We start from the raw sequence: 12,457 nt of genomic DNA on the forward strand, positions 1-12,457 counted from the left end.
TGTTGCAGTTGCATATATAAACTGCCTTAACTTTTCTTCCTTTTAGCATCCCTATGTGGAAGAAAGCTTGGCCCTTCGTGTGTTTGTTTTAGTCCTATATTTAGTATAAGATGGCTTGGAACCAGAACAGTTGTAGCAGTCTGAGGTGTAGATTGCTTTCCCTTCTTCTACTCCCTGTAAGGAGGAGCGGATTTGCTCAGAGGTAGTGAGTGTCACATAATGCTCTAACACGGTATAGTAGAGAGTTGGAATGCCTAAATTCTAACTTAGCCTCAGATTAGCTATGAGATCTTCATTAAGAGTGCAGGTCTCAAACTGACATGTCTGATCAATGAGGCCTACTGACCAGATTGTATTTAATGTCCGTTTCCTTGGATGGGCTGGAGCTGGCTGCCATACTTCTCAAATTTGAGTGAATATACAGCTTCCCAGAAATCCTGGGAAGCTGTTAAAATGCAGATATTGTTTAATTGGATTTAAGGTGCAGCCTGAATTTCAGCTTTTCTAACAATCTTTTATTGATGCCAATGCTGCTGGATCAAATCTATTTGAGTAATAACAACGTATTTTTTCTAAAGCATCTTTAGAATACTTCTCTCAATCAATATACTTTATTGAACTTAACAGAGATTCAACCTACAAGAAAATGACTTGCCGGCAACTTTTTTTGGGGGAAGGAGGTTTGCAGTATTCTTTTTTTTTATTATTATACTTTAAGTTCTGGGGTACATGTGCACAACGTGCAGGTTTGTTACATAGGTATACATGTGCTGTGTTGGTTTGCTGCACCCATCAACTTGTCATTTACGTTAGGTATTTCTCCTAATGCTATCCCTCCCCCAGGCTCCCACTCCCGGACAGGTCCTGGTGTGTGATCTTCCCCTCCCTGTGTCCATGTGTTCTCATTGTTCAACTCCCACTTATGAGTGAGAACATGTGGTGTTTGGTTTTCTCTTTTTGTGTTACTTTGCTGAGAATGATGGTTTCCAGTTTCATCCATGTCCCTGCAAGGGACATGAACTCATCCTTTTTTATGGCTGCAGAGTACTCCATGGCATATATGTACCAAGTCTATCACTGATGGGCATTTGGGTGGGTTCCAAGACTTTGCTATTGTGAACAGTGTGGCAATAAACATGTGTGTGCATGTGTCTTTGTAGTAGAATGATTTGTAATCCTTTGGGTATACACTAAATAATGGGATTGCTGGGTCAAATGGTATTTCTACTTCTAGATCCTTTAGGAATCACCACACTGTCTTCCACAATGGTTGAACTAATTTACACTCCCACCAACAGTGTAAAAGTGTTCCTATTTCTCCACATCCTCTCCAGCATCTGTTATTTCCTGACTTTTTAATGATTGCCATTCTAACTGGTGTGAGATGGTATCTCATTGTGGTTTTGATTTGCATTTCTCTAAAGACCAGTGATGATGAGCATTTCTTCATGTATCTGTTGGCAGCATAAATGTCTTCTTTTGAGAAGTGTCTGTTCATATCATTTGCCCATTTTTTGATAGGGTTGTTTGTTTTCTTCTTGTAAATTTGTTTAAGTTCTTTGTAGATTCTGGATATTAGCCTTTGTCAGATGGATACATTACAAAAATTTTCTCCCAATCTGTAGGTTGTCTGTTCACTCTGCTGATAGTTTCTTTTGCTGTGCAGAAGCTCTTTAGTTTAATTAGATCCCATTTGTCAATTTTGGCTTTTGTTGCCATTGCTTTTTGGTGTTTTAGTCATGAACTCCTTGACCATGCCTATGTCCTGAATGGTACTAGTAGCCTAGGTTTTCTTCTAGGGTTTTTATGGTTTTAGGTCTTACATTTAAATCTTAATCCATCTTGAGTTAATTTTTGTATAAGGTGTAAGGAAGGGGTCCAGTTTCAGTTTTCTGCATATGACTAACCTGTTTTCCCAACACCATTTATTAAATAGGGAATCCTTTCCCCATTGCTTGTTTTTGTCAGGTTTGTCAAAGATCAGACAGTTGTAGATGTATGGTATTTTTTCTGAGGCCTCTGTTCTGTTCCATGGGTCTATATCTCTGTTTTGGTACTAGTACCATGCTGTTTTGGTTACTGTAGCCTTGTAGTATAGTTTGAAGTCAGGTAGTGTGATGCCTCCAGCTGTGTTCTTTTTGCTTAGGATTGTCTTGGCAATGGGTTTTTTTTTTTTTTTTTTTTTTTTTTTTTTTTTTTTTTTTTTTGGTTCCATATGAAATTCAAAGTAGTTTCTTTCCAATTCTGTGAAGAAAGTCATGGTAGCTTGGTGGGGATAGCATTGAATCTATAAATTAAATTGGGCAGTATGGCCATTTTCACGATATTGATTCTTCCTATCCATGAGCATGGAATATTCTTTCATTTGTTTGTGTCCTGTTTTATTTCCTTGAACAGTCATTTGTAGTTCTCCTTGAAGAGGTCCTTCACATACCTTATAAGTTGTATTTCTAGGTATTTTATTCTCTTAGTTCTGAATGGGAGTTCACTCATGGTTTGACTCTCTGTCTGTTATTGCTGTATAGGAATGTTTGTGGTTTTTGCACATTGATTTTTTATCCTGAGACTTTGCTGAGGATGCTTATTAGCTTAAGGAGATTTTGGGCTGGGATGATGGGGTTTTCTAAATATACAATTATGTCATCTGCAAACAGAGACAATCTGACTTCCTCTTTTCCTAATTGAATATTCTTTATTTCTTTCTCTTGCCTGATTATCCTGAGCAGAACTTCCAATACTATGTTGAATAGGAGTGGTGAGAGAGGGTATCCTCGTCTTGTGCCAGTTTTCAAAGGGAATGCTTCCAGTTTTTGCCCATTCAGTGTGATGTTGGCTTTGGGTTTGTCATAAATAGCTCTTTTTATTTTGAGATACATTCTATCAATACCTAGTATTGAGAGTTTTTAGCATGGCGGGCTGTTGAGTTTTGTCAAAGGCCTTTTCTGCATCTATTGAGATAATCATGTGATTTTTGTCATTGGCTCTGTTTATGTGATGGATTACGTTTATTGATTTGTGTATGTTTGACCAGCCTTGCATCGCAGGGATGAAGCCCACTTGATCACGGTGGATAAGCTTTTTGATGTGCTGCTGGATTTGGTTTGCCAGTATTTTTGTGGAGGATTTTTGTATTGATGTTCATCAGGGATATTAGCCTAAAATTTTTGCTGTTGTTGTGTCTCTGCCAGGCTTTGGTATCAGGATGATGCTGGCCTCATAAAGCGAGTTAGGGAGGATTCCCTCTTTTTCTATTGATTAGAATAGTTTCAAAAGGAAGGGTACCAACTTGTCTTTGTACCTCTGGTGGAATTTGGCTGTGAATCCATCTGGTCCTGGACTTTTTTTGGTTGGTAGACTATTAATTATTGCCTCAATTTTGCAACCTGTTATTGGTCTATTCAGAGATTCAGCTTCTTCCTGGTTTAGTCTTGGGAGGGTGTATGTGTCCAGAAATTTATCCACTTCTTCTAGATTTTCTAGTTTATTTGCATAGAGGTTTTTATAGTATGCTTTGATGGTAGTTTGTATTTCTGTGGGATCAGTGGTAGTATCCCCTTTACCATTTTTTATTGCATCCATTTGATTCTTCTCTCTTTTTTCTTTATTAGTCTTGCTAGCGGTCTATCTATTTTGTTGATCTTTTCAAAAAACCAGTTCCTGGATTCATTGATTTTTTTGAAGGATTTTTTGTGTCTCTATCTCCTTAGTTCTGCTCTGATCTAAGTTATTTCTTGTTTTCTGCTAGCTTTTGAAAGTGTTTGCTCTTGCTTCTCTAGTTCTTTTAATTGTAATTTCAGGGTGTCAATTTTATATCTTTCCTGCTTTCTCTTGTGGGCATTTAATGCTATAAATTTCCCTCTACACACTGTTTTAAATGTGTCCCAGAGATTCTGGTGTATTGTGTCTTTGTTCTCATTGGTTTCAAAGAACATCTTTATTTCTACCTGCATTTCATTATGTACCCAGTAGTCATTCAGGAGCAGGTTGTTCAGTTTCCTTGTAGTTGTGCGGTTTTGAGTGAGTTTCTTCTGAGTTCTAATTTGATTGCACTGTGGGCTGAGAGACAGTTTGTTGTGATTTCTGCTCTTTTACATTTGGTGAGGAGTGTTCTACTTCCAACTATGTGGTCAATTTTGGAATAAGTGTGATGTGGTGCTGAGAAGAATGTATATTCTGTTGATTTAGGGTGGAGAGTTCTCTAGATGTCTAGTAGTTCTACTTGGTCTAGAGCTGAGTTCAAGTTCTGGATATCCTTGTTATTTTCTGTCTCGTTGATCTGTTTAATATTGACAGTGGGGTCTTAAAGTTTCCCACTATTATTGTGTGGGATCCTAAGTCTTTTGTAGGTTTCTAAGAACTTGCTTTATGAATCTTTGGGCTCTTGTATTGGGTGCATATTTAGGATAGTTAGCTCTTCTTGTTGCATTAATCCCTTTACCTTTCTGGAATGGCCTTCTTTGTCTTTTTTGATCTTTGTTGGTTTAAAGTCAGTTTTATCAGAGACTGGGATTGCAACCCCTGCTTTTTTTTGCTTTTCATTTGCTTTGTAGATCTTCCTCCATCCCTTAATTTTGAGCCTATGTGTGTCTTTGTATGTGAGATGGATCTCCTTAATACAGCACACTGATGGTTCTTAACTCTTTATCCAATTTGCCAGTCAGTATCTTTTCATTGGGGCATTTAGCCCATTTACATTTAAAGTTACATTTATTGTTATGTGTGAATTTGATCCTGTCATTATGATGCTAGCTGGCTATTTTGCCCATTAGTTGATACAGTTTCTTCATAGTGTCGATTGTTTTTACAATTTAGCATGTTTTTGCAGTGACCATTACTGGTTGTGCCTTTTCATGTTTATTGCTTCCTTCAGGAACTCTTGTAAGGCAGGCCTGGTGGTGACAAAATCTCTCAGCATTTCCTTGTGTGTAAAGGCTTTTATTTCTCCTTCACTTATGAAGCTTAGTTTGGCTCTGTATGAAATTCTGGGTTGAAAATTCTTTTCTTTAAGAATGTTGAATATTGGCCCCCACTCTCTTCTTGCTTGTGATGTTTCTGCTGAAAGATCTGCTGTTAGTCTGATGGGCTTCCCTTTGTGGTTAACCCGACCTTTCTCTCTGGCTGCCCTTAACATTTTTTCTTTCATTTCAACCTTGGTAAATTTAATGATTATGCTTCTTGGGGTTGCTCTTCTCAAGGAATATCTTTGTGGTGTTCTCTGCATTTCCTGAATTTGAATGCTGGCCTGCCTTGCTAGGGGTTGGGGAAATTCTCCTGGATAATATCCTGAAGAGTGTTTTCGGTGCTCTACACGTTCAGGGAAACTTCTCTAGTAATGAAGTATAGAAATGATCCCTGAAAGTATAGTCTTGCTGGCAACTTTTTAAAAAATATTAATTGTGTTAAATTCCTTTAATTAGCAATGTATCTGTTTAATTTCACAGATACACTATAGTCAATGAGGTGTTAAATCTTTTTAAACAAATTTTAGCATGACTGAAGGTATCATGCTATAATAAGAAACAAACACTGGATTTGTAAGCCTGAGACCTGGGTGCTAATCTCCTCTACCTCTAATTGGTTATGATTGAAAATTTAGGTTATCTAAATCTATTTCTTCATCTGAGGAATTAATAGTTGAATGAGTTACATGATTTCTCTGGATTGCTGTAGCTCTAAACTAATATTATTATAAAACTTTCATTATTATAGGAGTTTTGAGGTAGCTTATAGATGACATTTCAAATCATTTATACATAAGCTTAGCAGCAAAGTACAGATGTTGAGTCCAGGCAATTATCTCAATCATTGAGAAACATAATGAGTATTTTCAATTGGATCATGGGTATTACATGACTTAGTTCATAAAATTCACTGGAAATAGATCAGTTTGTCTTTTATTTTTGCAGTCATCACTGTAAGTTCTGTTAAACTAGAGGGAAAATAAAATAAAAAATTGCAAAAAAACAGCATTCATGTATTGTGAACACTTAGTAACACACATTACGCTTCCTATTACCCTATTCCTACAACTACCATAAAAAGAATAAAATTCAAAAAATATTTATACTTTAAATAGTTATTTGGACTACTTAATAGGGTTAGCATAATAATTTTCTCAAGATTTCTTTGATTCCTGGGATTTATTCATTAAAAAATTGAATAAGCATACGTATTTATTAACTTAGGCATGGAATTTAACATTTGTTGTCTTGAAGACTTTGTAAAAATTTATAGGCTATAATGTTCTATTTGGGACAGTTTAGAAAAATTATATCTTAAGTATTTCACATAATAGAACAGGGGAGCTATAATGGAAAGGATTAAATTATGACAATTTATCTTCAAAGTGTTTTGGAAGGAAGATTGATGTTCTTTCCTGCAAAGGTAAATTGGCCTAATAATTTTAGCATAGTGAAATTTATGAAATCTAGGAAACCTTTTAACTTATATTTCTGTACATCTATATTAATAAAAGATTCTTCATAGCCTAAAATAGACTTTCCTTTGCCTGCATTCATTTTATGAAAGTCAAATGCTAAATTAGAAAGCAAAAGGAATAAAGCAAATTGGGCATGAAGATAAAGCAGATGTTTCTGACACTGTAAAGACCTAGCAGAGTGAGTCAAAGTCAGGATGGGAGAGATTTGTCATTGGAGTTACTGCATGCTGTTCCTACCCGCTTCTCCATGATCTGAGCCAAGTCCTAGTAAGGACTGCCTCCTGATTCCCACATGGTTTTGTGTTTTTCCCTCTTTCTTTCTTCCTTTCTTTCTTTCTTTCTTTCTTTCTTTCTTTCTTTCTTTCTTTCTTTCTTTCTTTCTTTCTTTCTTTCTTTCTTTCTTTCTTTCTTTCTTTCTTTCTCTTTCTCTCTTTCTTTCTCTCTTTCTCTCTCTCTTTCTTTCTCTCTTTCTTTCTTTCTTTTTCTTTCTTTCTTGTCTTTCTTTCTTTTGAGTCTCACTGTTGTCACCCAGGCTGGATTTCGATGGCACAACCTCGGCTCACTGCAACCTCCGCCTCCCTGCTTCAAGCAATTCTCCTGCCTCAGCCTCTAGTATAGCTGGGATTACAGGCACATGCCACCACACCTGGTTAATTTTTATATTTTTAGTAGGGACAGGGTTTTGCCATATTGGCCAGGCTGGTCTCAAACTCCTGACCTCAGGTGATCCGCCCATCTTGGCCTCTCAAAGTGCTGGGATTACAGGCATGAGCCACCATACCCAGCCGGTTTTGCATTTGTTTCTCCACTACCGCACCCCACTAAATGGTATCTGCCCTGTCTTCTCTATTTATACCTTTAGTATGTGGATCTCTTCTAAGTATGTACAATTTCACTGCAAATTCAGAATTACCTGGAAGCTTTAAGAAATACTGGTGCCTGTGGTCCTACCCAGAGAGATTCTGATTTAATGGTCAGAGATGTGGCCTGGGCATTGGGATTTTTAAAAGCTTTCTAGGTGACTGATGTGTAATTGAAGCCCACTGAAATCTACCAGGTAGTCTACTGGGTCTTTGGAATTACCGCCTTACTTAATGCTCACGATACTTTTCTAGGTAGATATTATACTCCTTTGTAGAGGAAAATAAGTGGAATATCAGGAAGGCTTAATGACTAGCTTAATACCACTAGTATGTGGTAGCTACAGAATTCTATCCATGTTCTACATTATTGCACATTTGCTCTTATCCTTTACTTTAGAAGCAGGCTAAGTTTCATGTTCTGTGACCCAGATTCTCGGCAAAGCCATAGTCTCTTTTCTTGCTGTATCAAGCTTTTGTTAAAACAGTAATCTTCGTATAAACTTAAAGAAACATTTACCTATGTATAAAATTTTCTGCATCTAATAGCAAGATGACTTAGGTTACTTTTCCCCTTAATGTAATGCGGAGTTGCAGTGGTCCGTTTGAGTTTAAATTGGCATGTTCTGTCTTTTAACCTGACCAGAAGCGCGAAGATCTTTGTTTTTTATTTTCTGTATTTTATATAGTGACAAGAAATTTGAATCTGCCCTTATTTAATTTTAATTATGCATTTAAATATTTGAATGTATTTTCAATATTGTGGGCCCTGTCACAAAACCCAGACCATTTCTATTAGTAACTTACGTAATTTTATGGCAGGACCAGAATGCCACTCAAAACACTTTGCTGAGCTCTGTTAAAATTACATTTAAAAATATATTTATTCCATATATTCCAATATTACATTTGATAATTATGTTGAATTATGGATTTCCTACTCTTCATCTTATATGCTAAAATTGCTGTTTATATTTAAGTCATTTATTTGTTGAAGAAAGAGGCACCCTAGATTAAAAGAAGAACACTTTGATGGATTACTTTATGTACAGCTGACAAAAAGTGTAATGTAATTACAAAAAGGATCCATTCTACTGAGAGTTTTAAAATGCTAAATAGAAAATACATTGAATAGTGGAAGGGTACATTGGTACCACCAGTTGGGAAGCTGTGTGTTATTATCTTCTGAAGCTAATATAAGTTAACACACTAACTGACATACATGTAACCTAAAATTAAGCAATTAAAAATAAATTGCTTACAAAAATGTCTCTAGTGGCATTATTTATATTAAAAAATTGAAACAACCAAATGTCCATCAGCCACAAGAAGAGTTAATAAATTGGCATATTCATCAAGAAAATACAGAAATGAAGAAAAACTGCTTCATGCAATGATATTGATGAATCTCATGGACATAATGTTGGGTAAAACAAACAAACAAACAAACAAACATGATAGAATACATTCAATTTATGTGAAATCCAGGAGCAGACAGAAGTGATCTGTGGTGATGGTAGCCAAGAGAGTGGTTACCTTCGAGGGTTGATTTTTGCCTGGGTAAGAGCACTGGAGAGGATTGTGGAGTGTGAGAAATGACATGTTTTAATCTGGGAGGCTAGGGGTACATAGATATGTACACATGGAGCTCCATATGTGTGACTTGTGCACTTTACTGTAGGCAAGTTATAACTCAACCACAGTGAGGTTGGGGTGTGTATATGTCTATTTTAAAAAAGTGATCTACAAGGACAGAGGCTCTGGGTGACCAAGACCTTAGGACACTGCAAATATTTGCATAAGGATAAAGAAAAATTAATTGTGACCTCAGAAGATTTAGAATTAGCACTCCAGATGGCCATGTCACTCATTATAGTGCTTATATGAGAAAGTTATTTTTTCAACACTTGCCTGTCATCTAGGGCATACTAGAATTAATTTTTAAGATTACTATTTTTTCTGTGAATTATTTAAATGACTTAAAAATTGCAGTCTTAACAAAAAGGAAAGGGAACATACTGTTCTTAGAATACATGGTTTTAACATAATGACAGAAGGGCTCCAAACTTAACATTGCCCTAAGGTAACCTCCCCCACATGTAAAAATATTTTTATTTTCTCTCACACTTTGGATAAATTACTTTCATTAATCTGAAGATTTCTAATCTGACCTCATTGGCATCATTAGCATTTTATGCAACAGAACTATTTATTAAATGTTACTGTCAGCTAAAAAGCATTTTATAAAAGAATGTATAGATTTCAAGGTTCAGTTATTTTCCTTGTCAAGAGAATGACTTTAGAGTATCATTTAAAAATGTGTGGTAGCTTTGTCAGAATTGTTATTATTTTTTCATGAAAATTCTTCTCTCTTACCTGAGGTTTTCTATTTGGTATTTGTAAGGCATCTCTGGAATCGAGGGGAAGCAGTGATAACGTGGAGCAAAACTGTAGGTTTAAGAGAAAGAGGAAAAACATTTACCACTAACAAAGAAAGATAGCATTATTGGCTTGAGAAACAAACAAACCCCCTGACAATTAATTTAAAAAAGAAAAGTTTTATTTTTCTGAAGAAGAGAGGATAAACGGGGAAATTCTGTTAGGAGATACTAATCTTCAACATAATTATGCCATAGGAGTTTGAGCTTTACAGTTAAAAATTGTGTCCTCAATATGTAGCACCAGACTCACAGCTTATGAGAGGAAATGTAAGTACATTATACTTTATTAAGTTCTGTATCTTTATATAAACTTTGAAAAGAAATTTGACGGTATCCTTTAATATATCCTGAAAAATATACTGCTGTAAAAAGAAACCAATTAAAATTTTAAAAATTACAATCAAATATGTATCAGCCAATAGATCGTTTTATACAAATGATATTATTTTTAAAATATTTTTAGTTTTACACATAACATTATGACTCATCTTGTTCAGATAGATTTCTGTTTTATAAAATTGAATTGTAAATTAATAAGTTACTGTCTGCCTTATTTTAATATTTCTAAAAATTACTGCCTGAAAAAGAGTACTAAATTTAATTTTGTACATGGCCAAAGAAATAACAATTCTTCAAAATGAAATTGAATTAACTTGAAATACAATAGACAGCATGTACCCATCATATGAAAGCCAATTACAATTAAAATAGTCACTATTTTAAACTGCTGTACAGCAGACTAGGAAAATACTTTATTCGAGTAACTAGACACATTAGGAATATTCATATGCACGTGTCACCCTAAGGTTTACAGTCTTTCCTACAAACAATCACTGCTTCTGTCTTGCAGATTCTAGATACCAGTTAGTACCTGCCTATTTGCATATCTTCTAGGCCATTCACACTCAGCATTTTCAAAACAAATGCCTTATAATCTTTCCTCTTTATGCCCAAACTGGATAATTTACTTGTAATAAAGACCAGCAGTTAAGAAGACCCGTTAGCCACTAGATCATATTGATTCTACATCTCAGATTTTTAAAAAATTCCTCTTCCCTTGTTTCCTATGTCCACTTCTCTCACACTGAGTTTTGTAGGTGATCCCTTAAATATCTCCCTGCCTTCATCTTGCTTTGTCCTCATTATCTTCTTTATACTGTTGGGCAGAATTATATCTCTAAAATATAGATTCAATCATGACTGCTTCAGATTTTTTATTGAGTAAAAGGACAAGGCAGGAATCCTACATTGATTTACTTCTACATGATCTGGCATCAAGCTACCCTTCTAATTTCAGTTTTTACCCTAATAACTATTTTCAAACCCAAATTTTCCTCCCCCTCCATCTAATTCACATTCTTCTCAAATTCGTCACTGCTCTGTGCGTTAGAGACCAAACTTTCTTCTGTACTTTCTTATGCACCTTCTTCTCATTTCTCCTCTTGTATTTTTTAATCTCTCTCTTGTACAGGCTGCAGCTAATTGTGAACTTTCATCGAGTTTGGCCTTGCTCTCTGCTTTTATTTCCTCTAATAACTCCCTCAGAGAGAGTTCATTTGCTCGAAGAGTTTCACCTGCCATGTCTGTGCTTCTGATATTTCCTTGACCCAATGTATGCAGCCTGCAGTTGCTGGCAGAATCTTTCAAACGTAATTTTTGACAAGTTATTTTTCTTTTCCCAGAAACTATAGTGATTTTTATTGTTCATTTTTGTAGCAATCGTCTAGTTTCTTTTTCCTAATTACTGCAACTTATGTAACATTCCTGCAAATGACCTCTGTGTTTTTGTTGGGCCTCTTTGTTTTCTTCTATTTTTGTGCAGCATCTTTATTTTCTCTTATTTACATTACCTTAGCACCACACTTCCTCATCCTATGTTAATTTTCTTCACTGTGACTTTTTTTATTTGTCTTTGCCAAGAACATTCTTCCCCAATTTTCATTAGCCTGCAGTCTTCATTGAATTCAAGATGCAGATTAGATTCACTTATTCCACGAAATCTTCTTTGACTAACCCTACTTCTCTCCTACCACTCACTTTGGAATGACTTATCTTTTATTTTCAGATGTGTACTTGCATTTCTGTTCATTCTTCAATTGTACCTTCCTAACTAGATCATATATCTTTTGTGATAGTATCATTTATGTCTTTTGTGTCTCTAGCACTTTGTACACAAGAAATAGACACTTGGTAGTTAGTTGATTATACTGGAAAAATATATGTATAACAATTAAGTTTTATTGAGTACTCACTGTGTATCAAGTACTGTGTAAAGTATTTTACATGAATCACTTTTATATAAGGCCCAGTGAGCCAAAATGGCTTGTTTAAGGTGAGTAGTGAAGGTGGGGTTTAAAGCCTGCGCACAAGCATAATCACCAGCTTAGTTTGGAAAGTGTGGCTTTCCATAAGATACAGCTGCTGATTAAATCATCTTAGGAAATGACTTATTCAGGGAACATGCTTTACAACTCTAAAAGTTTTGCTATCAATCTTCATATCACAAAATAATAAAACAGAGGCACTGGGACAGAATTGCTTTCACTAGAAATTGATTTGTGTTTGAAACTTGACTCATGATTTAGTACAAACCTGGTAAGCTCTAAAATTTACTGATTCCATCTGAACAGTATTGGTCAAGAAATACTGGTAGTTGATTTGCCTGTAGAATATAATTCATCCACTTGCCATAATCTCAGATCTCAAGGAAAATTCTA

General features: G+C 35.4%; 1 protein-coding gene and 1 pseudogene across 1 annotated transcript in view; one reads left to right on the forward strand and one right to left on the reverse strand.

Moving 5' to 3' along the window:
* Positions 1–12,457, forward strand: part of EDIL3 (EGF like repeats and discoidin domains 3) — a 456,634-nt gene that overhangs the window by 71,714 nt on the left and 372,463 nt on the right. The gene's annotated exons all lie outside the window — the stretch shown is intronic.
* On the reverse strand, positions 5,269–5,368 carry LOC126957841 (uncharacterized; annotated as a pseudogene).

The sequence above is a fragment of the Macaca thibetana genome, chromosome 6 (assembly GCF_024542745.1).
Source record: "Macaca thibetana thibetana isolate TM-01 chromosome 6, ASM2454274v1, whole genome shotgun sequence".
Classification (NCBI taxonomy): Eukaryota; Metazoa; Chordata; class Mammalia; order Primates; family Cercopithecidae; genus Macaca; species Macaca thibetana.